Genomic DNA, 23897 nt, shown 5'->3' with positions numbered 1-23897 from the left:
TAGTGTACCACCACCACGCAGGCGACATAAAGCGGGCATTTTATGAAAGGGATCATCAGAGGAAACATTATAGCTGAGACCTTTATAGCCTTTCCATTATTATGGTTTAAATCTTGACAGTCTTTATTCGCAGTGACACCGGGACCAGCAGAGACAGTGCTCACTCCCACCGCCCACCTCCCCGTGTGCACTCCCCACATCCTGCTCTGAAGCAGTGATAGGCATCGTTAAGTGTGCAGGCAGCAGGGCTGCTTTGTAGTTTGTCTAGAAACAGCTCCTTTTGACTCAGAAGTTGGAAACCAGATGACTCACCATTCTATTTGTTTTATTGCAACTGTCATTTCATAAAATGCCCTGAAACCTTTAAATGCCAAAGTCAGGTTTTTGTCTTCCTTTTCTATTTTGTTACTTCTCCTGTTATCTCTGATCTTTTCTTTCATGTCTCTCTTTTCTGCTTCCCTTTCATGATTATTTTCCCTTTCATTTCTCTCTCTCTCTCCCTCTTTCTCTCTGGAACCATCCCCCCGCCCCCGGCTCCACCGCCTTTGTAGTTGAAGTGGTCTCTGTTAACATCATGACTTCTCTTCAGGTTTACTGCTGTTGGATTTAGAGTCTCCACCCCCCCAGTTTATGTGTGTGGTTTAGAAATGGAAACATACATTGAAGTTTATAAAGCACTCACTGGCTTCAGCTCTAGAAGCTAAGTGCCACGTCAGATCATAACAGTAGCTCACTTTTTGTGATACTGCCTTTTGCAAACTTGTGGGTCTCCCCCACAGAGCCATTTCCTCCCTTGAATGGGTACCAGGCTCACAGTGTGACTGAGATCTCCAGGCTTTCCTAGGACAGCCGATAGGGTTCCTACATCAGGATGTTGATTGCAGGGAGAGGGGCCTTGATCTTATTAACCGTTTCTCTCCGGATATGGTATTTACCTGGAATTCCTGAAGTAGAGAGCACCTGCTCATTCTCACAGCTGAGGTGGGGTGTCAGGATTTAAATTTTTAAGGACTTGCACTCTCCAACCAGGACTTGTTGGCTCTTTCTCCTGGCAGTTTCTGACATTGTGGCACTCAATTGAGTCACCTGATGGATGGCAGGAGCATCACTGGGTGTTCAACACCTGGCCAGGGAAACAGGGACCCTCCATGGATCTACCCAAAGGAGGGCAGACAGATTGTAGAATTTTAATGAAGAGGGATGGGTCCCTGATGTTCATCTGCTTTGGAGCATAACTGAATCCCAGCATTTACTTCAGGAATGTTTGTGGGGATCCTGCACTGGTGTCAGTGGTTATATTCCACATTTATCAAACTCATAAGTCCTGCCGAACTAATTTTAAAAGTTTAATTCTCATTGTGAGTGGATTCTTTACCAACTGAGCTATCAGGGAAGCCCAATTTTAAAAGTAGCTAATTATAATGAAAAAGAACAACAACTTCAAATGCATAGGAATCTCTCTTAAATGTTCCTTGTTTTTCTTTTTTCTTCTTCTTTTTTTTTTAATGCCTTTGGTCTGTTTTGGCCTTCAAAGTGAGCCATCCTCTGAATTCTGTTGTGAGAAAACTCCTTTCCTACATATCTCCAAGGAAGGAGAGTATTTTCCATGCTGTGAATGGGGGAAGATACGGTATTGTTACAGTATTTAATGGATTGACGGCTGTGAGCTTCAAGCATGAGTTCTGTCTGTCTGCTGGGCAGCACTCAACATAGAATGCTGTGTTTTAACCCACTTGGCTCAATGTCTGTTTCTGACACAACCGCTTTTCATGCTGCTGGAAAACAGAAAACCACAGGCTGTTAACTCAATACTCTTCCCTTCTGGGGCTAGGGCGGGGGCACAAGGGGGTTCAAATCAAGTTACTCCCCACTGGAGAGACACATGCCCTCCTTCCAGCTGACAGTTTTGACAAGGATTCTAGAGTTCCTGGCCACTTGAATTAAACATCAGTGAGGGGTGCCCTGTGGCCCGCTTATGACCTGGGCATTTACTCCTTGGACCGGGAGCAGCCTGCCAAGTGTCTCTTGCAGGCTCCCTCTGGATTCCCTACCTATGGATGTCTTCTCCCTTCCCGGGCAGAGCCCTTTTGAGAGGAGCAGAAGGATCATTTAGTGCTCGTGGCCTGCTCATTCCTTGGCTTCTCTGCTGAGCTATCCAGCAGGGGTGCCAATTCTTCCATTTAGCTGACTATTATATAGCCCTTAAAAGGGAAGGGTTTATTTTAGCTGGCTGCTATATTGATTGCTATAGGGACGTTTCTATTTTCACTGGCTGCTATATTGACTGGGAAAAGGAAAGGGGCCGTATTGCCGGGAGCTGTCATATTGACTGTTACAGAAAAGATCTGTATTTAAGCAGTACCAGTGCACTGGGATCTCCCAGGCAGGATATTAATGCTAATTCATCCGCTCACCCCCTGCTGTGAATGTTATTTGTTTAAATCTGTAGATTCCCACAGCGCATTTATATCCTCACTAGAGTGAGCTTCGCTCCCTGTAATTATTTAACATTATATGCTGATATAAATTGTAACAGTTAAAGAATGGTAATGAGTAGCCAAAAAAGAGAAGAAGAAAAAAGAAAAGAAACAGAAAAAAAAAAAAAGAAAAAAGAAAATATAGTAAAAACCTGTATAATGTGTACATGTAATTTTTGTTGTATGCATGTATGTGTGTGTTTGTGTTCGAATGACATTCGAAATGGCAGAGTCAGATTCTAAGACAGCAGTGAGGTACGTCTGCCGTCCTTTCTCCCATTCCAGGTTGATTTGTACAGTGTTGCTGCATCCACGTATTGTGCATCTGTGTGTCCATACACGTGTGCACACGTGCTCATGTCACCCACCAGAAAGAGACTGTATTGACATGTGCTCATACCATCTACGTGTGTTCCGTGCAGCAGCAAGAAATTTCTCCGTTAGCGCCTCAGCTTCCTGATGAGTAGCTGATGTTTCCTTGAGCTTCTTTGTCGGCTCAGGAGCTCCAGGCTCGAGACCCATACCCTGGGGAGCACTCAGTTGGGATTGAACTCATAGGCCATTGGGTGTCACTGTCGCTCTATTGTCTGTTGTCGAAAGAGGGCTGTTACGCTGGGGAGACTGGATTTCAAAAGAAAGGTGTTTTTCTGCCCAAGTGGAGGGTTGTTTGTTTGTTTGAGATGTTTTGCATTTTGAAACCCACGCCTCCCCTCTCTTGCCTCTTTAAAAGTAGCTGTTTTGTTGGCTGTTTCCACCATGGTAAGCTGGGCATTTTGATTTTGTTTTTGAAAATTGTGTGCTGTGTTTGAATACCACCTGGAGTACCCCAGAGGAGGACTTCCATGAGCAGAAAAGTTCCACGTTTAAAAGAAACTAAGAGGCAGCTCCACAGCATTCTGGAAACCCACTTAACGAGGAGTGAGGCCCTGGGCAAGAAGGAGGACGGCAAGTCTCCTTGCCCATCCTAAATGTGCCCTGCACCTGCAGCTTCCCGGCTGCCCGTGCTGGCTGGGTGGAGGTGGGAAGATGATGGTGAGTGAGGCGGTGGTGAGGCGCAGGCGCGTCTTCCAGCCGGCTGCTCCCGTAGCGTGGAGCTGTGCCAGGCTTCACCACAATTCATACTGTGTCAGTTTAATAAATGCACTACTTAAATTATGAAATTACAAAAGAAAAAAGAGAATGCACTTATTCAGACTCTTAATACATTAAAAATAAGGCATTAAAACTCTGACTTTTTTTTTTCTTCCAGAATCAATAATGAACAGGAAGGGTTGTAGACATTAACAGTCATGGACATTCAAACTCTTATACATAAATTATCTTAGAAAAATGCACATAAGACTTGAATAATGTAAATACATTAATGCATTTAATAATTTAAACATTAAAGCGCAAGCAGGAATTTGAGGCAGAGGCTGTTCTGAGGTAAGGGATTGGTCCTGGAGCGAGTGTGTCCTAGGATCGATGGGTGATTTCCCCTTGAGACACCCTGGAAAGAGAGTGCCTGGCTGCCTGGTGTGAGCCCCCGTGCCAAGAATCCCTGGACATTCCTGAACTCTGCTACCTGCCAGCCCCTTATTCTTGTATATTCTGACCTTCGTCCTCGATTCGGCGTTCTCTCTAGTCCTGTACTTCTAATTGTTTATTAGAAAATTAAATGCTTCCACTTCAAAGAATAGTGAACTTTGAGAAGGTCTTGGTTGGAAAACCAAACTAAATTAAAAAAATCCTTCACCAGCAGGCTCTGGCTGCTTGTGATTCGGATACACGGAAGTGGTTGGCTCCTCACAGCCAGACATGCTCTCAGCCTGGAGCTCCTCTCCAGCACTGAGGGCCCTGGATCCAGGCTGCGAAGTGATTGGAGACAGACCTAGTGGGAAAGCAGAGATGATGGAGTGTGTTAGCCTGTGGGTGCCGGGCATCACGGTGGCAGGTTGCCATGCCAGGAAGCAAGACAGGTGCCATGGAGTCAGACTCCTTGGGCAGGGGTCATGCCTCGCTTTAATCTGAGGGTTTAACCATGGGATGGACTGATGTTAACTGTTTTTCCCCCCTTGCTTACAAAATCGTATTTGCAATGGCAGAAAGTCACTGGAACATTAGAGCCCCCTTTTCTGGCAGAATGCAGAAATGGTTGAATTTCATTTTTGACACCTACACTGTAACGTGCTCTGGCAAGAATGAAGCAGCTAGGACAGTGTGACTAGGCTTCATTGATCAGCCCCAGTGCTGTTCTCCAGTGGTTTCTTAGCTTCATTTTATAGCCCAGATCATGTGTAAGAAACTGGGAAAACCTCAGACCCTATGTTCAGTTCAGTTCAGTCGCTCAGTCGTGTCCAACTCTTTGCAACCCCGTGAATCGCAGCACGCCAGGCCTCCCTGTCCATCACCAACTCCTGGAGTTCACTCAAACTCACGTCCATCGAGTCGGTGATGCCATCCAGCCATCTCATCCTCTGTCATCCCCTTCTCCTGCCCCCAATCGCTCTCAGCATCAGAGTCTTTTCCAATGAGTCAACTCTTTGCATGAGGTGGCCAAAGTACTGGAGTTTCAGCTTCAGCATCATTCCTTCCAAAGAACACCCAGGACTGATCTCTTTTAGAATGGACTGGTTGGATCTCCTAGCAGTCCAAGGGACTCTCAAGAGTCTTCTCCAACATCACAATTCAAAAGCATGAATTCTTCGGCGCTCAGCCTTCTTCACAGTCCAACTCTCACATCCACACATGACCACTGGAACCATAGCCTTGACTAGACGGACCTTTGTTGGCAAAGTAATGTTTCTGCTTTTGAATATGCCATCTAGGTTGGTCATAACTTTCCTTCCAAGGAGGAAGCGTCTTTTAATTTCATGGCTGCAATCACCATCTGCAGTGATTTTGGAGCCCAAAAAAATAAAGTCTGACACTGTTTCCACTGTTTCCCCATCTATTTCCCATGAAGTGATGGGACCAGATGCCATGATCTTCGTTTTCTGAATGTTGAGCTTTAAGCCAACTTTTTCACTCTCCTCTTTCACTTTCATCAAGAAGCTCTTTAGTTCCTCTTCACTTTCTGCCATAAGGGTGGTGTCATCTGCATATCTGAGGTTATTGATATTTCTCCCGGCAATCTTGATTCCAGCTTGTGCTTCCTTCAGCCCAGCGTTTCTCATGATGTACTCTGCATAGAAGTTAAATAAGCAGGGTGACAATGTACAGCCTTGACGTACTCCTTTTCCTATTTGGAACCAGTCTGTTGTTCCATGTCCAATTCTAACTGTTGCTTCCTGACCTATATACAGGTTTCTCAAGAGGCAGGTCAGGTGGTCTGCTATTCCCATCTCTTTCAGAATTTTCCACAGTTTATTGTGATCCACACAGTCAAAGGCTTTGGTATAGTCAATAAAGCAGAAATAGATGTTTTTCTGGAATTCTCTTGCTTTTTCGATGATCCAGCAGGTACGTAGTCCAAGAACTTTTACTCTACCAGTAGGAGTTGCGTTAAGTGTGTGCACACTCAGTTGTGTCCAACTTTTTGTGACCCCATGGACTGTAGCCTGCCAGGCTTCTCTGTCCATGGAATTTTCCATGCAAGAATACTGGAGTAGGTTGCCATTTCCTCCTTCAGGGGATTTTCCTGACCCAGGGATCGAACCCAAGTCTCTTGCTTCTCCTGCCTTGGCAGGCCGATCTTTACCACTGCACCACTGGCACCACTTTTAGGAGAGAGATGTTTGTTTGGTCAGTAAAGCAAATGTTGCCCCACTGGGTTTGTTGGGGGCTCAAGGGACCCCTGAGAAACGATTATCAGATGGTGGAGACTGAACCAAACCTGTTTTTATTATTGCCAAATGCATTGGCATCTTCTCAAATCTGGATCGCAAATCTCCTAGCTGCAGCTTTACGTGGGGTTGCCTTGATTTGACTGAGGCCTGGTCTGTTCTGGTATCTGTGGCTTTGTTTGCTACCATTTCCTGTCTTTGTTGCAGCCAAGGGCAGCCTGCTTTCCAGCAAACATGGTTATGAGCCAGCTTTTAGCCACTATCAGGAGAGCGGCTCTAGACTGTCCTGGCACATGCAGCAGGTACAAACAGTGTGGGGCTGTGCAGCCCAGAGCAGCCAGAAGGAGAGCCAGTTCTTTAAACACTACTCGTCAGGTATTGACTTAGAGAGGAGTAGTGTCAAGGGTCCGTGAGGACCGCCTGGGAACTTGAGGTCGGTACATTGTCCTTGGAATGTGTTCAGATTCTTCTACAGACCTTGTGCACAGTATCCTCAACATCACACCCCTTTTCCACCTGTTTAGCTTTAAAGAGGCGTGGCTTTTCTTACCCAGTCTTATTTCAGCTTTGGGATGCATGTCAGTTCCAGGCCTGTTGTGTTGTGTTCTTTTCTGGAGTTTTCCAAGCCCAGGCTGTTCCCTCTGTTGCTTGTCCAGCCTTGAACAATGGCAGCTGCCTGCACCCCAGGCTCTTCATCCCAGCAGAGGGAAGAGGGTGAAACCAGGGGTGCACTCTAGCTAGGAAAATCTCATTCTCTTTGGATTTTGTTGGTCACACCCAGGAAAGCTTCCTTCTCTTCCCTTACATTCAATGAGATGTTTTATGGCCTTAACTGCAGAATAGGCTTGTGCCAGACTGGGATCGTCCAGGGAGGCGGGATGCAGGGGTTGGTGGGGGCAACTTCACGCTCCCATTGGGGTGCAGGGTGCTGGTGGCCATCACGCAGAGAGAGCAGAGAGTGCCGATCAGAGGTCAGGTCACCCCTGTGATATATCCCTGATGCAGATTTCCTTTTGAAGAGAGAGGAGTCAGGTTCATTAATTAAAGGAGCCTGGCTCGAGCGCCCTGTAATTATAGGTGCTAGAAATCTGAATTTTAAGAGGTCTGTGCAGCTGCATTTTGAAAAATGTAGGGAGGCACCGAGAAGTACAGGCTGTGGGCAAGAATGTGGCTGAACCAGATTTGGGAGGTTCGGGTTTTGGCAGAATTCCCCTTCAAATTCGTATTTATTCTTCCTATCTTTTTTTTTTTTAAATGGGAAGCTGGAGCTCTGATTTTTTTTTTTTTTTTAAATGAAGGTTACACCCTGTGACAGAGAGGCTGGTATTATCAGAGCATGGAAGGCAGAAAGGAGTTGCCATAAACTAGAAGGTGCTTTGTTTTGAAGGAAGCAGGGGATATCTTTGGGCTGTAGGGATGCCGTCTTTGAAAAAGTTATTTCTTCTTGAAGTGAGTGAGGGGAACAAGGAGCAGAAGGTTAATTTGGATGCAGTCTAGGGAGATAAGTCTTGGGCGTGTATAGGACTCCAGAATCTTTGCACCCATTTCTCTTCCCCAGAACGGTATCTCCTCCTGTCATAAATCAGCTTTTGATAATGAACCCAGAGGTGCAAACAGAAAATGGTAGACCTTTATGGGCAGTCCTGACCGGTCCCTTCTGTTTCTCATTTCCTCAGTTGTAGGTATTTTGATCATTTGCTTTGGGTGCTTTCTGTCTCTGCCTTTTCTTTTTTCTTTTCCTATTTGATTTATAAGGTCTTTTTTTACTTGTTGTCGAAAACCTTTATTTCAGTCTGTGACTATTTGCATCTCTGTTAATTAACCATGGCTCATTTGGGATGTGAACGGAAGCTTTCCAGGTGACTCAGTGGTAAAGAATGTGCGTGCAATACAGGACGCAGGCTCACTCCCTGGGTCGGGAAGATCCCTTGGAGGAAGAAATGGCAACCCACTACAGTATTCTTGCCTGGAGAATCCCACGGACAGAGGAGCCTGGTGGGCTACAGTCCATGGTGGTTGCAAAGAGTCGGTCGTGATGGACGTGACTGAGGACACAGACAGACATGCACTTGGGATGTAGGTGGGAGTGGAGAGAGTTAAGCTGAGTAGGGGGTCCCCTCTTTGCCTCCCCTAGGAAGGAAAGAAGGGACTCGTGGTGAGTGGGGGCTCGCTATAGACCTGTGTGCCCAAACACTTGGTCGGAAGCAAACCTGCAGCTGCCACCAGCCTCCTTTCGCCCTATTGGCTTTGTCTCCTTGGAGGGTATTGCAAGCATCCTCCCCATTTCACAGCTTGAGCCCTCTGCCCCTCCTCAGGGGTTTGCAAGGGGCTGAAAAAAACCACTTCGTACGATACATATATTTAAAAGATACTCCTCTATAGTCTTTTCTTCCATTCTTGCATGTGTGTATGTTGGGAAATCTACTGCTTGTGAACCCATAAACTGTGGAGTAGAACAGAAGTCTCAAAGACTGTCACTTGGTGCATTTACAATATGCAAATTGCAGTTCCAATTAGATTGAAACCTCTATTTAGCAGAGTGGTTTTGTGAAATAAATAACTTTTGAAGAAGGCCTACTATATATAATAAATACATATTTTTCCCTTCAGTTGCCGGCACGGAGCTTCCTGCCTTCCACACATCGGCCTGAAACGCTGATTCAGAGGCAGGCAGCATCCGTGGGCCCTCCCAGAAGAAGAGTCTCTCCTTCGCTTTCCTGGCACTGGGATTCCATCCTTGATTTACAGTGTGCAGCTTGTTAGCGCCAGCGGACGGGAGCTGGTGTGAAGGTCATTGTGTCCGTTCTGTCCTTTCAGAGAGAGAGTGAGGGGGTGTGTTTCTCCCCGTGCGCTTGGGGTGGTGGTGGTGGGCTTCATGGCCCCCTCTTCTGTCCGAATTGAGTGATTCAAAACCCTGGCCTCTTGTCTTTTTCACCCTCTGTACTGCCCATCATTCAACAGGGGATATTGGACACCTGATTCAGAATTTCAGGATGAGTACTGCACCACCCAGCAGAGCGCCTCCCCGCCACGCCCCCCCCCCCCCCAACACCCCCTCTCACGGTCCTCGCCTTCTCAGTCCAGCCGTGACAAACTGACAGATAATTAACAGATTGGGTCCTCCTATCAGGCGAGTCCGGGGCTGGAAGCAGCTCTTGTTTTATACGCAGGTCCTTCAGCAGCCCTGTGTCTGTGGGTGGTGGTTCTCTGAGCAGTCCTGGCAGAGAGGGCAGTGAGTGCTGTGGGAAAAGCAAACAGAATGCTCTTTGGGAGAGAGAGTGCTTAAAAGGGAGTGAGGGGCAGACAGGTGCCCAGCTTGAAAGCACCTGGTAAAAATACCTGGGCTTGCAGGGTTGCGGTTCTGCACACCACTGCCGGTCTCAGCGAGCAGCAAGCTGGGTTATAATAGGATGCTTGATTACAAAGAACATTTTGAAGGCCACTTAGTCCCAGGTCAGCCTGTGCATTAAGTGCGCTAATCCTTTGTCGTAGCACTGGACTGGAATCGCAAAATTTGAGCTACGAAGCCTGTTGTGTTTCAGCTCTGGCTTTAAATATTTCTATACTGATGCTGCCCTGTGTGGCTTTTTCTCAACTATCCAACTTTTCTTTCTCCAGTGGAAAGAAAAAATTCATCATGAGAATATTCTTGTCTACCTACCAGTGACTTTGAAAACTGCTTTTCTGCTTGTCGTATGTAGTCTTCATGATTTGTAATAGTAATGTGTAGATAAATATAGCAACATGGAGGGGCTACACATAGGCTTGCGTCCTAGGGCCTGGCACATTGGAACAGAAAGAAATACCTAATTGCATCAGAACCACTCTTAAGTTCATGTATGTGGAGCCCATCAAGCTGAAAGCATGCAGACAGCATCTGCTGTTATCAAATCACTCGTGAGTCCAGCTAATTAAAATAGAGCTTCATTTTTCTGAACCATTGTTTGGCAGGAATTCGAAACGGGTATAACCCAATTTCTGTGTGTTTATGAGCCTTTATTATATCAGAGGTACTTTTCTGTAAATGTACAGGGCAGCGTTAAATGAATTGATCCACGCAGTATCACTGTAGACGCACTGTGGACTTGCTAATGATTTCCCTTCCAGCTTTCTGGTTTCCAGACATACTCCTTAAAGCTTTATGTTCTGTTTTTCTATCCTCTGCTCTTTGTCCTCTGATTTTTTTTTTTAGTCAAAAAAATTTAACGTTTTTTTCTTTGAAAACAGGAAACACTTTTTATTTGTTCGCTAATGAAGTTTTCTTTTCTGTTTCACTCTCTGTTTCTTCCTCTCTTCCTGTTTTTGCTCCTTTTTAAGGATTTGCCTTTCTTTATTTCTTGCTGCTTTCTGTTCCCTTCTTGCCCCTTATTTTTCTCTCTTCTTATCTCTCCTTCCTTTTACATTTTCCTCACTGCCTGTCCTCTGACCTTCTCCTTTTTCCTTTCTCTCTTCATTCTACCTTCTCCAGTTTTGCCAGTAAAAGGTTCTTATACCTTTGTCTCTACATGCAAATACAGATTAAGGCAGAAAGCGGCTGCCTATGGAGGTGGAGGCATCTGGCCTTTGGGAGATGATGTTAGCCTGTTTTGCCTCTCTGAATTTGCTTGCATACTTTATGTTTTTAAAAGATTTTTTTCAAACCACATCTACTCCACTTAATAGTCTAATAATCTTACTTTGAAGATCAAAAGTCTTACATAAATGCTAACTAATTATTCCTTCTAACACTTTTGGTGAGTCCCTAAGCAGTTACAGTTCCATTTTACAGATGAGGAAGGAGAAACAGGAAAGGTATGTAACTCTCTGAAAGTTACTGAAGAAGTTCGTGACCAAGTTAGAAGTAAGGCCAGGTCGCCTTTGGCTTTAATTCTTGATTACCACCTCCTCGGAGTTTCCGTTTCCCCCCCATGAGGATCATGTATCTTTAAGATGAGGGTGAGAGAACACGGTGCCCTTGCCCCCTTTGCTTCATGTACGTTTAGCCTTCTGAAGTTTCATTTGAAGTCTGTAGATGTTAAATGAATTCCTAGGTAATTCCTGGGAAAGAAGGATGCCAAACCACTTATGGGCTAGTAAAAAACTCCGTCCATTACAGTCTCGAAGCAGAGTGCTCACTTTCTGTTTCCAGCAGCTTCCAGTAAGTGGGCCCACGTCATACACACTGGCCCTGGCGAGCATAGCATTGTAGGAAGCACTGCCATATTTGATTGAATTTAGCCATCCTGGAATGACGTCTGTATGAAGTCGTCTCTTGCATTACTGTGGCCTTTATTACTGTTAATGCATTCTGACATTACAGGTGTAGCCTTGGCTCTCCCAGAAAGGGCAAGGCTGCTCTTACCGGGCTTAAGAGCAGAATTCGTGAACCTGTTATGTAGTGAAACGGGTGTTCACATTTAGTTAATAAGCAGAGTAAGGGAAATGCTTTTATATAAAAGATAGCCAAGAGACATAGGCCTCTCCTCCTTCCTCATCCAGCATTGTCTCAAAAAGTAGATCAGTTAGTATTATTCTCCAGCAGAAAACTAGGGTCAGTGGATAGAAGGTTCAGGAAAGTAGATTTCAGCTCCGTTTCAAGAAGGACTCCTGAAAAGGAATTGACAGTCTTTTAAGAGAGTGAGTTCTCTGTTCGTTATAAGCATTCTAATGGAGGCTTGCTAGTCATGTGTCAAGGTTGTTGAAGACGGAAGTCCTAGGTCATGTATGGGACCAGATGGCTGTCCTTGTCCAAGATTGTAACTGCAAAAACAACATCTTTGCTTGTTGTTCTTGGTTTTTTAAGTGCCTGTTGTTCTGTGTAGACTCAGTGAAGGTTAGTAACTTGTTCAGTTGCTGAGTTGTGTCTGACTCTTTGCAACCCCACGGACTGCAGCGCTCCAGGCTGCCCTGTCCTTCACCATCTCCTAGAGCTTGCTCGAGCTCATGTCCATTGAGTCGATGGTGCCATCCAGCCATCTCATCCTCTGTCGTCCCCTTCTCCTCCTGCCTCTATCTTTCCCAGCATCGGGGTCTTTTCCAATGAGTCAGATCTTTGCATCAGGTTGCCAGAGTGTTGGAGCTTCAGCTTATTTAATCTTTGGCTTCCTATTTCTTACTCTTACTTGAATAAAAACTGTTTTTGTTCAGTTCAGGAAAACTACCCTCTCTGCCACCCTCTTGGAATAAGTCATTCTGGGCAGCCACACTGTTTAGATGCCCATTGAGAGCCATATGAAAACAAAACATGTAAAACTTTTAACTGGAATTAAAATGGGTTATACGCTTTCTCTCGCTTTATAAGGTAGAGTATCTAAGACTATAATTTAATCCTGATGACTCAGTATCATCATTTTAGATGTAAATGTTTATATTGTATTTTAAGTGTAGCTGTTTTCCAAACCTGTTGAAATACAGATCTGTTGTGTATTCGCTCCTCCTCTGAATGACTCCGCCTATGCCAAATGACCCCGGACTGATAACTTTTTGAGTTTTCTGTTTGCTTTTTATAGACAAGTCTCTCCTGACATTTGTTGCTAGGCTTTTTTCACTATCTTGTCTTTGTTCTGCGAGTATTTCTTGGCTGTCTGGCTTGATTCTCCTTTCTCATTTGCAGTTTTTAATCTTCTGTGATTTGGACACCAGGTAACTAAGCTTCTGTATGAAATAGACAGTAAGTAGTGTGAATAGAGCTTTGCTATGTGTAATGTATATGGAATTTATTTCTTTTTTTGGCAGCAACAATGTCTTCTCCCTTCCCCATCTTTGTTGGCTTTCTCCTATTTCTGGCTGGATGAGATTGGAGAGCTGAGCTCCGGAATAGCTCCAGAATAGCTCTGGGTCTGGTCCCTGACCCTCACCCATGTCCCTGGCCTAGGTAGGCTGCCTGATGGGATCAACTTGGAAATTATAAAATGATGTGGCTTAGAGGGTCCAGAAGGCCATCTATTCAAGCCCTTTTATAGAAATGAAGGAATCCGAGGCACAGAGCAGGGTGTGAGGGGCCTGGTTCGAGGACGCGTGCACATCAGGACTGGACTCCGGGCGCAGGTTTCCAGCCCACTTTCTGGCCTGCCTCTCTGCCACCTTCTGTTCCCAGCCATCTTTGAGCAGAATGGGTATGAATGGGGAAATAGAGGGTTTGTATAGGAAAATACTTTGCTGGCTGTGGGCAGGTTGAGAATTAAAGTACATAAATCAAAAAAGGCTTCTGTTTGTTGCAGTGTTTGGCTGTGTTTGCACTCACCGCTGATATTGATACTGTAGGAGAAGCTTTAATCCTTTCATTCAGATTTACAAGAAATGCTGTTTCCTTTCAGTTTAAAAAAAAAAAAAAGTCCAAGAGAGCATTTGATTTAAGGAACCAAAACTCTAGAAAATGTATCCGGGAGTCCTCGTCAATTTGGGGCATAATGAAATATAAAAAATACTCAATAAAAGCTCCTTTATTACTTTAACTGTTTAAATGTGGAGTTTTTAGCCATCAGGTTAATGTTTTGGTATCATTTTTTTATTTGATTGTGAGCACTTTTCCAGGTAGCGCTGCCACTCGAGCGCTAATCAGATTCCCACAAATGAATGGTGCTAGCTGCAGCCTGACATCACCGCGTTTTTGCTTTGACATTATTTTATTTGGTTTTCCTGTAAAAGTTAATAACTCTGTGTCCATGTGTTTAAACAGGCAAGAAGAGAGAGAAAGGACAGTGAACAGAAAACGATGAGCGACGTCTCAGGACTCTGGCCAAATTGAGGAGATGTAGGGATTTTTGTGATTTTAGTCTCTCACCCTAGCACGAGTTAGGTGCGGAGAATCAAGAAGATTGCACAGCAAGATGGTGATTCTTAATCCTTCCTCTCTGTTCCCCAGACAGAGTGGGAAGGACTTAGAAATGAGTTGCCATTGATCTAGAGGAGAAGGAGGGTGCTCAAGAGAACTGATCTCTTGATGGTGAGAACTGGTTAAATCTTGCATTAATTGTAAGTAAAATACATGGCATTTTAGATGACTGAGATTGCTAAGAGCATCAGAGGTAGGACAGGAAGACTTTCCTTTTTATCTTCCCATTAGAGGTAGGAGACCCTCATGGCCGAGATGGCTCTGGTGTCTGTCTATTAATAATAGGCCTCTGCAGAATCGTTGATTTTTTTGAAGGTGTGTTTGTTTGTTGCAAGCTGTGGTTGTTTATGGTGTTTAGTGAAAGGTTACTGAACAGTTCAGAGCCACAGTGATTACCATTTAATTCCTTCTGTGTGCTACGGATTTCTTTGCTGAGCTAAAAATTTCTAAATTGGTTTTGTCAGAGGAGGCAACTAGACTGGTACCTCTCTGTCTCTCTCTCTTTTTAAAAAGTATTTATTTACTTTCCATTTTTGACCACACCATTCAGTACATGGGATCTTAGTTCCCTAACCAGGGATGGAATCCCTAACCCCTGCATTGGAAGGTGGAGTCTTAATCACTGGGCAACCAGGGAAGTCTCTTGATTCAGATTCTCTTCCAGATTTGCATCTTGGTGCTAAAGACAGTCTGAGGGTACAAATCTGACCATGGGTACAAGAATCAGTCCTGTGGTCTTTATCTCAGTGCCTCTGAAAGCTATGTGAAATACGGTGACTCACTCATCCACGTCAGGGGCGTGGCTTGTCTTGCTCTCTGTGCTACCCTCATTGTGTGGACAAGTTACTCCTGAAGTCATCTGGAGCCACGTGGCCTATGTTAGATACCCCTTCTTAGACAGTTGAACTGGCTGTCAACTTATTTCACACGGCTGTGAGGCACGTCTCCCGTCACCCCCCCTTGCTGCCGGAGCTGGTTCCCAGACTGTACCATCTTGGAGGGTGGCTGTCCCTGGGCCTTCCAGGGGCCGCTGTGCTTGTGAAGAGGGCAGCTTTCCCCTGAGAGGAGCTAATTCCACTTGACCGTTTTTGTCATCTTACTGTAAATTTGAAGATTTTTGAGTGCCAGCTTTCTCTCTTATGCATCATACTTTTGGAACTCTTCTAGTTTTTCTCTTAGATCACAAAAGAATCTAAAGTAATAGCAGGAAGAATCAAGATTTGGTGGTCTTAGTGTGTGTGCATGCTCAGTCATGTCTGACTCCATGGACTGTAGCCCTCCACAATCTTCTCTATCCATAGGATTTCCCAGGCAAAGTACTGGAGTATGTTGCCATTTCTTTCTTCAGAGGATCTTCTTGACCCAGGCTTCGAACCCACGTCTCCTGCATTGGCAGGTGGATTTGTTATCGATGCACCACCTGAGAAGCCCCTGAATGAGCATGGCTGTGTTCCAGTACCATTTTATTCATCGACACTGAAATTCGAAGTTCATGTGATTTTCACGTGACTTCTTTTGATTTTTGTTTTCCTTAGCCATTTAGAAATGTAAAACTGTTCTTACAGACTTGTGATTGCCAAGATGTGGGGAAGGATGGACTGGGAGTTTGGGATTGTTGTTGTTCAGTCACTTAGTCATATCCAACTCTTTGCAATCTCATGGACTGTAGCCCACCAGGCTCCTCTGTTCTTGGAATTCTCCACGCAAGGATACTGGAGTGGGTGGCCATTTCCTTCTTCAGAGGTTCTTCCTGACCTAGGGATTAAACCCCTGTCTCTTGCATTGGTGAGCTGATTCTTTACCACTGAGCCTTAATTGTTCACTTTTTTCTGCTTATCAGGGTATCTAAAGACAATTTTAAGGCTACCCACGTGTCATTTCCAGGTCTTGCTGTCTTTTCGGATTCGAACTGCTTCTAAGCTGTGACTGCTTCTTTTTTGATTTTCAGATCTTTATTTGTTTTTGGTTGAGCTGAGTCCTCGTTGAGGTGTGTGGGCTTCTCATTGTGGTAGCATCTCTTGTTGTGGCGCACAGGCTCCAGAGCCTGCAGGCTTCAGGAGTTGTGGCATTTGGTGTCAGTACTTGTGGCTCATGGGCTTAGTTGTCCTTTGGCATGTGGGATCTTCCTGGACCAGAGATCAAACCTATATCCCCTGCATCAGCAGGCAGAATTCTTAACCACTGGACCACCAGGGAAGTCCTCAAATCTATTTTTTAACATTTAAACATGTTTAACATTTTTAACATGTTAAAAAATGAAAAATTGTCTTTCTTCAGTTTCCTTGTAGGATGTCTGGTAGGAGTGCCATTTAGCGACTCCTCAAAGTTTCAGTTTTGTGCTGTGTGGAGGGTGATGCGCGACAGCATTTCCTGATCCAGAGCTCATCTTTCTTGGAATCCAGGGGCCCATCTTGTTGCTCTCAGAGCAGAAGGTGCTTAGCGATCATGCAGGGACCTTGCCCTGCACCACCTGGTGGTCACCTAGTCAGCGTCTCACCCCCAGTGATGGCTCGATGCCCAAAGGTGTCACTGTCCATGATGCAACCTCTCTTTGCCCCCTTCCTGATCATCCCACTTCTCAGTAGCGCATGACTAGAGAGAGCTTCACACCAGGGTCCATCTGGCCCGACTTCAAAAGAAGTGGGAACTGAGGTTCTATCTGCTGAGCACACGAAGGTGCTGGCGTTTAGAAGTAACCTTTGGAAAGCATCAGATACAACTTGTGGTGGGGAGAAAGGTACTAGAAAATAGAGGCAGCAGTGTCGTTAGGAAGGTGCCAAAGCACTGGGAGCCACATATTTTTAGTGTTGGAGTCACCAGCCACTGCCACCGAGTGAGCTCACAGTCCTCTTCAGGAGCATCTTGGACACTGAGTCATTACATTCCTTTGGAGTGATTCAACTCAACAGCTTGACACCTTCATTAATTTTACAACATGAAGGCTGGGTGCTCTCTGCTTCCTCTTTAACAGTACAGGGGAATTAGAAGAATATGGAAAAAACAGCAAGGGAAACCGGAAGAAGGAGCAGTCAAGAGCTGCTGAAAGACAACATGTGAGGAAATTGAACTCTTTGCCTTTTCTCAGTATCTCCTGGGACTGAGCACCCAAAGCTTGCCACCCGTCGCTGGCACACACAAGCCTTTTTCACTGTTCTGGCACGCCGGCCAACGCTCCGACTCGGAGCCAGCTCGTTTTGCCTTCTCTGCTGAGGTCACTGCTACCGTGATCCGTGTATAATGGCATTTTCCTCCTCTTTTCAGTATGGAGACTATTACGGTTTCCTCTCTAAACAAGACTTCAAACAATTTGCTGCCAGTTGGATTTCAAAGCCAAGGAAAAGGCAAATGTCATCCTTTTTTTCTCTCCTCTTTGGGTAACTGCTTTGTTGGTTGCATCAAAAATTAGAGGGGCTGCTCTCTAAATTCAGGTGGGGATGCGTGGGGACAGGCATTTAAATTTGCTTTTCTTTCTCCCCAAGGAGAGAACCCTTTTCCTTCTCAGCCTTTCCTAAGAAGGAACTTTGATCTCGTCATCCCAGAAAACAGGGGTTTTTATTTTCCTCACAGCGAGCGTGTGTACTACCTCGCTTTCTGTGGCGTGGTTCCAGTCACCCTCCACACTGGCAGCTCTGTGTGTCGGCTCTGCTGCTGGAGCCCCAGCTCCCTTTGCGCTGCAAGTTGGCACCCAGAGTACTTTCCAAGTCACCCTTGCCTAAAATCACTCTCAGTTCAATTCAGTTCAGTTGCTCAGTCGTGTCCGACTCTTTGCGACCCCATGAATTGCAGCACGCCAGGCCTCCCTGTCTAGCACCAATTCCACCTGATACTAAATAGTGCCTGTTGCCTTCCACATACATTTGTGAAAGAACTAATTTAATAAAATAACAAAACCACCAACATTCTGACAAGCAGTTCATGCAATATTTTTAACTAGGGCCAAGAAAAAAAATTTAAACACAGATATTTCATTCGAAGGGTAGTTATTGTGCATATGACGTTGCCACCTTTCATAAAGGCTGCATATATCAGTGTTTTTAAAGTCAGACTAAGGTCAGTAATGCGTGCTGTGGAATTCCCTAAATGCAGATTTACACAATAGGCCTCCACACATATTGTGTTCTATCATGTCAACTCACGTGCACTCCTACTAGAGATCTTTTATTTCTTTAATGTGAAAAACAAAAGAACAGAGTAAAGTAAAACAAAGGAAATTAGGGCCCACGACTTAATTAGTATAGGGTTGTAACCCAAGTCAACAATGGGAAGGACACAATGACAAAAAGCAGGAAATTCCAAGTTGAAAGAGAGGCTCTTTCCTTTAACTCCTTGAGAGCCGGGGCGCTTGCAGGCGCACTGCTCACCCAGGTGCTGGAGGCTGGCTCAAGTACAGCTCGGTGTCTTTATTTTTGAACTTCCTGGCTTTTTGTTGACTTTCCCCTCTCCTCTCCCCCCCACCCCCCATGTAAACGAAAGGTACCTTTGCATGTGTGTGTTAATTGTAGATAAACGGGGGAAAAGTACCTCTCGATTTTGTAACCCTCAGAGAAGGAGAAAGAGGGGGGAAATTTCCCTGTCACTGTCATCTGTTCATTTTTTAATGAGCAATTTTAAAAAATTGAAAATAAAAGAGGAAAATGAATAGGTGTTGAACCAGCCCGTGATATGTAAATGCCAACTAGTAATTACCTAAAACCTCAATTTTCATTCTGTTTCATCTTGCAAAACATTTCATTTTCCCGGAGTGAAAACACTTGGTCGGGGCTCGCACGAGGCAGCGGGGCGGCCGCCTCCTTCGGCCTGCGTGCCCGCCGGCCCCGGCTAGGGGGCACTTTGGCTCCGCGCTGCGGTGGCCTCGGCCACGACCAGCTCAAGGTTATTCCCCTCTTGCCATTCCAGCGGCTCCGCTCCGCGCGGTCGTGGCGCCCCTCCCCCCACTCACACTCTTCTGGTTTCGGGGAGCCTCGTGCCTCCTTGTCCTTGCGGAGGATCATAGGATCGTATTGAATTTTGGCTGACCGAGCCTTCCTCTGCATATTAACTTTCCTCTCTTACCTGCCCGCTAGACCCTCGGCCTCCCTGAGTTGCATTTCACACCCTAAGAGCAGCTCTTCGCCAGGCTCCCTCTCTCCCTTGGCGATTTCAAACGCGGCAGTCTTTATATTCCGTTTTATTGCTGCTGTTGCTCCTTTTTCCTCCTCTAGTTTTGGAGGATGGGGGCGGCTCTTTTTGACTGCTGCTCTCACACACGTGCTCTCCTGCCACATTAGAAGGGTGATTCCAACGTGTCTTTTTTGCATGCTCCTAGATTTTTCTCTTACTCTGGTTTAGGAGCTGTATTTGTGTAGCATCTTGGAATGTGGTTGGGGGATACCCCTGTTTCCGGGCTGGTTGCCTCCCCAACTCCCCAGCCTGTTCCCTGCTGGAAAAGAGAGTGCGGAGAAGTGAGAGCAGTGAGCCTGCTCAGGACCCTTAGCTGTAGGTCAGAGAGGCTTCTGGATGCAGAAAACCAGAATTATGTTGTCCTAGGACCCTGGATTTGAGAGCGCTCTGCCTGGAATCTCAAGGAACACGGCCTCTTTAGTGAGATATATGGCTTCATAATTAGCCCGTTGCATTTTTTCACAAGTGCTAGCATCAGCGTTCTACGATGTGTTCCTCTGATTAACAGCTGCTTTGCAACTATTTCCTTGTGCCACCGATGACCATATTTGTCAAGGAACTCCTGACAGAGTACTGATTTCTTACTAAAATGCAGTGTTTCCATTTGAAGAGGGTTCTCTCATTCTAGGCACTGCCCGGCTTTCCCAGTCACTTCTTGTAAAACCTTGAGTTGGCTTTGGTCTAACGCTTGTTAACAGGATTCGGGGTATCTATCTACTTTAGAGTACGCGCATAGGAACCTTTCGCAGGCAATTTAATCTTCTGAGCCGTGCATGTGTAGCGCTGCAGTGTTGGAATGGGGTTTTAAGTCCGCCTGTCGATCATTTTCTCTTGCCCTCTAGTTGTGATCTCTCTGGGTGAAAAAGGACTTGGCTTTGGTTGTTACTGTCATTAATTTTAGACTATTTTTAATATTTTAAAATGGCTAATGAATGCTCACATTTTTAGGAGATAGATGTGCGTGTTGCACACAGGAGTGCAGAAGTTGGTGACATTCCAAGTAAGTGTCACTGGAGACAGCGCATCAGGTTCACATGTCAGGTGCAGAGTGCTCAGGCTCCCTCCAACCCCAGGTTCATTGTTAGGCAAGCTCTGTTCTCCCTTCCTCCATGTGCAGAAAATACTGCGTGCTTTCTGAAGATGATAGTGTGCAGATCTTTTGTAGGAGAGTGGAAAGCATCTAGGAAGCATCGCTTCAGTGAGGACTGTCAGGAACCTCGCTGCTTCTCACCAGGGATTACTTACCCTACACAGCGCATTTAACAGCACATAGTTCATTGTAGATAGCCCCTGAGTATACTGTATTCCATTGATTTATACAGTTACAAATCCTGGTCTCTCACACACAAATCTCTCTCAATTGGCCAATCATCTTGGATCCAAAGGTGTTTTTCAATCTGAAGTTCCCTCTTTTTCCCTGGGCTGCTGGCAGTCACTCCAGTGGACCCACTGCCAAGGCAAGAATTTGCTCCTCCTCTTTGCACCTGGGTTTTATCTCTAGCTTTATGTGATGAACAGAGTAAAATCATCAAACTTTCCTAAAATTGCAGAGTCGATGGTGACAGGATGGTTTTGTTTTGCTTTTTGAGAGAGGGAGGGTGGGACACAGAGCATTGGGTCACAGGAATGGGGTGATGAGAAACTTTGCTTCTGTTTCCTTCTGAGTTTGTCATCTTTATTTTTATGAGACCAGCTACTGGTAATTTGCCTTGCGCTCATTAAGAATGCTCGGGGTGCAAGAGAAGGGGAAAGGAGGGCCAGTTCCGTGTCTCTGAGGGACTCAGCAGCAAGTGATTTCCATGACGCCATCGGAGCTTTTCACCGGGATTCTCCCTGGCTTGCTGCACTCCTACACCGGGCGCAGTAACGTTCCCGCCTCCGTTTTACATCTGTGACATTGAGGCGGAAGGTTTGGCCTGAATTTATGTAATTTAGTTGGGCACAAATATAACCCATGAATAGTCACATTCATCTCCTAATTAGAAAATCAGACGATAATACAGGACAGGCTGCAGGCACCCCGTCATTTCATCCGACAAAAGGGTGTTGTGTCTGTCCGACCTCCGCCAAGGGAAGAGCCCTTGAACTGCTCTGTGAAGTTAATGAAAAGTGTCCACCAATAGTCGAATGAAAGATGCAAACTGAGGACAGCGTCCGTTATCTAGGCGTGTTCAAACCTTTGCATTATGGGGGAAGGTTTGGAGAAATCTTCTACCATCTATATGTGAATCATAGGGCTTGTAAAATTCTGTGTTGGACGGGCTCTTCCCCACCTTGTTGAAGTGCCAGGTCCTTATGAGGAGAGAGGAGAAGAGTGAAGAGTAGCTGGAGAAATAGCTAGTGAAAGGAGAGGCATTCCTGTATGTCCAGCTTACATGGATGGAGCTGCTTATCTGGGTATCTTTCTTCTAAAGCCCATTATGTTGAAGCTGTTAGTTCGGATGCTTTATATTTTGCATCTGGTGTAGTGATACCGGTGCTGTTAAATATGTGATTTGCCTGTCGCCTGCATTTTCCTACAAAGATCAAGAGGGACATAAACAAGCCCCAGATATACTTTATGTAGGTGTTTGGCAGTATTATTTTATATGGCTCGAAATTAGTGAATGGGAACTTTAAAAGAAATTGTTCATATTTTTTGCAAGTTTGAAGTGTGCCGGGACTTTGTCAAATTCCCGTTAAAATAAATATGTCAATTTCACCTCCCTTCCAAATTCATTTATCTTGCTTTTTTAAAAGGTGTTTTCTACTTTACCTGATGTTTAAATTGGATTCTCCCGTTTATGCTGTTCTTTGCTGTATCCCCCACGTTTTTCTTAAATGAATTACTAATGACAGAGCACTCCATCATTCCCTCTCTGCAGCCACTTTAAGGAAAGCATGGTGATCTAAACCTTTTAACCTATTAAAGATGATTTTCCCCAATTGAATCAGACCCACCACAGGTGTAATAACTAATCATTTAAACTACACCTGCTATTATGTATTTTTAAGCCATTATGCGTGTTGGATAGATGATAATTCATGTTTATTGCATTGTCCGATGGATCCGTTTTGCCTACACCAGGCTGATTAATGTATTTAAAGAAATAAGAGATGCAATTTTTAAAAAAAAAATTGATGGAATGCGCCAAGCACTGCATTGAGTGCACCATTAAACCCATCAGAACTTTGCTCTCTGACCAGAAATGCATATACCAAGGACTGTATTAAAAAAGCAAGGTGAAACCTGTGCGTTTTAGTGGTGGGATTCTGTTATCTTTCTCTGTCATGGAAAATTTTGGAAGGATGAAGGAAAGGTTTATGCTTCTACCGGTGAACATCAGGAGCTGTGCCATTGGCATCTCTGGCTTAAGACCTGCCTGCCCACAGTTCCTCTGATACCTGGGATCCATCCCAGGGTGTGTGGAGCCTACAACATATACAAATGGTGTTCTTGTCTTGTATGTTGAAGGTGTGTTTTTTTTCTCCAGGTGAAGAGCAATTAACCCTAAGACACCTGATCTGGGCAGATGGGCCTTGAGCCCATGGGGCCTGGGATGGTGCAACTGTCCACCTAGTCCAAGGCCAGCCTCTCTTCCTGTTTTTCTCCTTCGCCACTTCCTCCTGGCTCTTAGCTGCTTTCCTTTGCTTTTTGCCTTCTTTTCTGTCCATCTCCTCTGCTCATCCATCACCCCCTCCTTCTCCTCGTCTCCCTCCTTCACTCCATTCTGTTTCCCTTTTCTCTCTTCTTTCTTCCCCTGTCCCATCTCTTCATAAGAATGCAGCCATTTTAATGATGTTTGTCAGATTTTTCTCTATTTGGATGCAACCTGAGGGGCTTGGGAGTGAGTATGTAGTTTTGGGGTTCTAGAATCCTAAGCATCGATTTCTCTTTCATCCAGGACCGATTGGTTATCACTGCAGTTCATGATGGTAGTTAAAGTGTTCACAGTGTTGGACAGATTCTAACTATCCTTAAGGAATGCTCCTGTGTCTTATCGCTGACAGGTCCAAATTTGGGAGTTGGGGATACCTGACTTCGTCCTTGGGGGAGAGTGTCTGATGCAAGCCTCCTGTGGAGGGATCACAGGGGAAATACATCAGGGGTTTGCCCTGAATTTTTTTTTTCCTTTCTGATTTATCCTCGTATCTTTTGTTACCAAAGAGGTGTATCTGGTCCCATGATGAAGTTCATATAAAATATGAAGAAGATATTTGTAGCTTGTATTCCATTTGTAGTCACAGTACTTTCTGTTTGAATCTCTGTTCAATTGCTGCCTTAGTTTGAAAAATCTTAGAAAACTTCCTTACATTTGGCCCCTTAGAAATTTTTTCTTTTAACAACTTATGAGCAAACTTCAGGGTCTGTTGACTTTACCTGTACCTGGAAACTAAGTGATTCTTTTGGTTCTGATGAGATCAATAATGCCAGTCATTTACAGTGGCCCCTTTCCTATGGGGGCAGGTTGGCATTTCCCACCCATCAGACTAGTGTCAGGGGTGGAGAGCAGACAGGTGGTGTGCAGGCACACGCTTTGTGTGCATTAAGTAATTTGAAGGTTAATACCATCCATAGTTTTCCTTCCACCCCCTGCTTGGCTCATTTGTAGATGCGTAGATTTCTTTAAATAATATTATTTCCAGAGGTAGGTAGATAATGTTTTAGTCTGTCAGCTTTTAGCCATGAAACCCTAAACTTTG

The 23897-nt window shown here is 45.0% G+C and overlaps 1 protein-coding gene across 4 annotated transcripts in view; it reads left to right on the top strand.

The window, feature by feature from the left end:
* Window positions 1-23897, top strand: part of PEX14 (peroxisomal biogenesis factor 14) — a 142461-nt gene that overhangs the window by 26355 nt on the left and 92209 nt on the right. The window lies entirely within an intron of this gene.

The sequence above is a fragment of the Bos indicus genome, chromosome 16, assembly GCF_029378745.1.
Source record: "Bos indicus isolate NIAB-ARS_2022 breed Sahiwal x Tharparkar chromosome 16, NIAB-ARS_B.indTharparkar_mat_pri_1.0, whole genome shotgun sequence".
Lineage (NCBI taxonomy): Eukaryota > Metazoa > Chordata > Mammalia > Artiodactyla > Bovidae > Bos > Bos indicus.
Note: the sequence above shows the minus strand (reverse complement) of the source record. Positions and strands in the feature narration are given on the sequence as shown.